This window comes from Punica granatum, chromosome 5 (genome assembly GCF_007655135.1).
Source record: "Punica granatum isolate Tunisia-2019 chromosome 5, ASM765513v2, whole genome shotgun sequence".
Lineage (NCBI taxonomy): Eukaryota > Viridiplantae > Streptophyta > Magnoliopsida > Myrtales > Lythraceae > Punica > Punica granatum.
Window position 1 is genome coordinate 28,622,269 of NC_045131.1, and position 4,738 is coordinate 28,627,006.

Consider the following 4,738-nt stretch of genomic DNA (forward strand, 5'->3'; position numbering starts at 1 on the left):
CATATATCGAATTTGGAATATCTTGATTACCAGGTGAGTGTATGCATCACTATATTATACCCACTTTCGATTTTTTTTCATTTAATTCTTTTTTTCTCCCCGATGTGCACTACCTGATATTACATAATCCGACGGATTTGGTTAATTTAGGTATGATTTAAGTGTCGTACTAAAGGATAAAGCTCTTATAGTGGACCCAAGGAAGGAGCGAGTGGGTGGGTTCTCCTGCCTACGGGATTCACCTTATTCTTTTTTCCCCCTTAATTTAATGTTCTCAATTTTTTACTTATTTAAGTACACATATCCCATTTTTCAATATGCGTCACCTAAATTCAAAAGTCCAACGGGTATGATTAATCTATGTTCGTGCCAGGTAGGTCCATTAAGAAATAAAATTCTCCTGATCGAGAACTTTCTCCGATTACAAGCACCAGTCACCTAAAACTAACTCATATTGATAAAAAAAAAGCCTATTTTAATTTATCACCAATTTATTTAGTCTTTTGTATTATTTATAACATTAGATATGTCCTTTTTTTTTCTTGGCGAAATGAAAGACTAAATCTTACTTGTGTGTCGACTTGGTTGTAACAATGAGATGGTTTTAATGAATGTTGAACCCCTCCTACAAGTAAAGTACATCCACTTAAAGTTGGCGGGTTATCAAAGACATACTATGTTGCAATCATGGTTTCATAATTAGAGTATTTAAAAATGTAAAATTAAAATTGGCAGGGAAAATGTTATATTTTATTAAATATATATATAGTTCTATCCCGACTAATAAATTGGGGTATAACCGTAAATGGAAAATTGATTATGTTATAATCAATTTATGAAATTATTTGAATTAAATAGATTTTTGTAAATTTTCCCTATTGAAGGCTAACACTTTCATTCATGATAACATTAGAATGAATCTTTATACTTGGAGGCTAACGCTTTCATTCATGATAAAGAATTTATGTCTTAATATTAGTCACAAAATATTTAAGGGTGAAATAATTTAGTATTTATTATATATCCTTAAACAAGATCCTTCTTAGAAAACATATAAAAATGTAGTATCTTCTTTCTACTAAAAAAATAGATCCCTTCTCGATTACTAAACAATACTCCGAACGAATAAATTTTAGAGTTTTTCCCTATTAAGTTTCTTATCTCGAGTTATTACTTCTATTTTTCAGGTAATTTCTAATTTGATCTTCTACCTTTTTTGTTTCAGATTCATCATAGGAGCTAAAGGAACTCGAAGAATGTTCGAAAGGATCAATTGCCCTCAACATTATTAGTTATCATGTGATTTCTTACGTGGAATGGCCTCGAGGTATTCATCTCTCAATGATAATATGGTATCTCGATTTGTGGTTCAAACAAACATATGGTGCAAATTCCCCTTATGATGAAGCTCAATTTCATTTATATTTGTTCTTTATGAAGTCTTGAACTATACATTCAGCATTTGAAAAATTACAAAGCATATATAATAGATGCTAATTGTTATAAACGTGGATCTTCCTATATATGTAGAGAAAGGTTAATGCTCGGCTTCCTTATACACCTTCAACGGAATATTCATATGTGGAGTTTCTATCCAAGTAATACACAAAAGTTCTGAGTAAAAATATTTGTTTTAATTTTCTTATTTATGATATTTTCATTTTTTAGTCAAAAAATATCCTTGCCGATCCTTATGATCCTTTTAATGGTTTATATTTATATATAGATATACATTTAAATTTACAACTACGCAATTAATTTTTATTTGAAAAATTAGATTTATGTCTTAATTTGTCAAAATATGGAGGAACCAAATCGATACACTCTAATCTTATAGGTACAATATACATGAAAAATTGAAGAGAAATATATGTATTCAACCTACAATTTTTAATCTGCAACAGTTTAACATTTTTTTCCGATGGTGATAGAATAAGTTAACATTATTTGCAAGTAAAAATGTCATAATTCAAGAAAAGGTAAAAAAATAAACATTTACATTATGATGTTTGAAATAAATATAGGTGATAAAACATATTGTGCACATTAAATAACACAAATCAGTTACAAAGGTATTATTAAATCATTTCAACTAATATTAAAATTTTACCAAATATTACTTAAAATGATTGAAGATTATTATATTTAAATATGTTGAGTACTAATTGACATATTTTATTACTCTCATGTCTCAATAATATAATTAGCATTTAAAGTTTAAATAGTTATAATACAAAATTATAAGAAATATATGACAGTAAACCCGTGTGATGCACGAGATAGAATGCTAGTATCTATGGGTGCAATCCTTTGAAAAATCTAGAGATATTTATTATCAATTGAGATTTCATAATTTTTATAAATAAGTAATTTTACTATTAGTCTCAATTATATACTTTATATTGATTATTATACAAATCATTATAATCTATACAATATATAAAAATGTCAAGCTCAATTTTTGTTTCTCCATATTTTGTTTCCTAAAATGCCCCTATATGTTTTTCAAACTTCCATAAATACCCTTTAGCTCCTTCCACAAATTAAAATAATGACCGGGCACTCTTCGCTTTATTGAATTTCATAGGTATCTTTTTGCTTTGACCAGACATATCCCTTCGTATGGAAATTTTGCTTTTACTCTGTCTCTTCACTAATAGATGCTTGAACGCGAACCTTTCTATTTGATTTTCACACTTTAAAATTACTCCCAGGACCTTTTTTTTAATTTGGGTCACTTCTCCATTTTCCTCGTGTTATTTTCTTCATGTGCAATTAATCATATAAGAATCTCTCTTCATAAATAAATAAAAAAGCCATATTTTTCCCTTTTCAAGCAAATTATAACAGCCAACTCCCTAAAAACCAAACACTCAAACGATTGCTCAGCTTTCTGGGCGATTGACACCATCCTTGATCCGTTTGCTTCTTCAGCATGCTAGCTCACCCATCCCTTCTCGCTCTTTCTCCCCTGCCGTCCTCTACTCCTCGAGCCACTGGCCTCTGTCGCTGCCTCCTGCTTACACTGCCGATCCTCAAATTGATAAATGGCTGCCTCATTTCCGGCAAGATCGTCCGCTCCTGTGCTCTGCTACGTTTCCAATGCCAGTCGCTCGCTGGTGGCCCACTCTCCCTCACGCAACCGTCCCCCGATGCATCTCATTGGGCTATGCCCTACTGACAAGGCTCTACGGAGGCCGACATTTCTGCAATGAATTGACCCATGGAAACTCTATGTTTCTTCGGTAAGTCTGCCTTCTATGGACTTTTGCCTTTTTAGCCTAATCAATTCACACTCACACCCCTCCACTTTCTGGTTTGATATGCTATTTCCAAGTCTGTCCTTCTTTGCTTTTCTTTAGAGCTTCTACTAAAGTCATTCTCTCGGAGAGGATCGCAGTTCCATTAATGGAGTTTGGATGAAATAGGCTGTTTATGGACTCATGCTTTGGCTTAGGCAATTCACCTCCTTATCTCAGATAAGCTATGTTCATGTTGGATGTTCTGCCCTATCCTTTGTACCGTGTATGTATCTAAGAAGTTGGTTTAGCTTGTATTTCTTTTTTTCTTTTTTTCCTTTTTCCGCCTAGCAAGTGCCCGACAAAATGTAGTTCCCAATTTCTTATAAATCTAAGTAGGATTTTAAAATCAGATTTTTATTTTGAAAAAGAGTGGTATAAATGGGGTCAACCATTTGACTTTGTATGAATTATTTTGTTTTGTTGTGGGTAGAATTAAGTTAAAGTTGTGATTTTAAAATCACATTTACAAACCAAACAAGCCACTTAGGTTTCCTTTTCATTTTACGATACGATATTGATTATTATTCTTAACACTCAACAACAAAAGAAATTTCAAGGTGTTCGACGAATTCGAGCTCTATACTCCCACCAATCAAGCAAATCCAGCATTGTCGAGACGCTCTCTTACACGGTTCGAAAACACGAAAATTGTACATATGTTGTCTTTTTGTTTTGCTTAGTAATTGTTCATATGTTGTTAGAAAATTATGAAGAGGAAATTAGAAGAAGAAGAGGCTGAGATTATTAAGCCGGTCTCATCTTTTGTGGCTCAGCAAATCAATGAATATCCATTGATGACAAAAACAACTACAGGGTAAAAAGTTCAAGATAAGATTCTAATGATAGAAAAATACAGCAAATCACTCGGATCATTGCAAAGAAAAAATACAAAATGGTAATACAGATACGGTTGCAGAAATTTTTCCAGTTGCTATATATATGTTCCCAATCTTGTATAACTATACTCTATATGGACCCAATCGATGCTGAAAAGTAGAGCCAGATGCAATTCATACAAAGATACTACTATATGATAATAGAGAAGCAAAGGCAAAAAGAGTCTTGAATCGATACTCGACGTAGGAACCCTACACAGATCACGGCATTCGATGCAGGAATCCTTCACATTTGAGTGGGTCTCATCCATCGGTCACTTTCTTCTCCGCAAAATAAATATAATCCATCCCTTTCTTGACAGCTGTCATATTATTGAACGAACTAACGCCTCTCCTTTCCCTTCATACTTCTCCTGCTCGAGGAAAGGAGTCCTCTCGCTACTCCATTAGATAGTTCATCCATTCTCTCTATATATAGATATATATATATATATATATCTATATATATATATATTTGTATGTACTCGTATGTATTTTTTTCTTACAAATAGTAAGGGGGTTTGGTTTACTGGACAATTACACCCTCTGGGCTCCCGCAGT

At 32.6% G+C, this 4,738-nt stretch overlaps 1 long non-coding RNA gene across 1 annotated transcript; it reads left to right on the top strand.

The window, feature by feature from the left end:
- Positions 1-2,629: 2,629 nt before the first annotated feature.
- On the top strand, positions 2,630-3,669 carry LOC116206704. Its single transcript, XR_004156775.1, has 2 exons — positions 2,630-3,245; positions 3,363-3,669. It is a non-coding gene; the product is annotated as an uncharacterized LOC116206704 (long non-coding RNA).
- Positions 3,670-4,738: the final 1,069 nt, after the last annotated feature.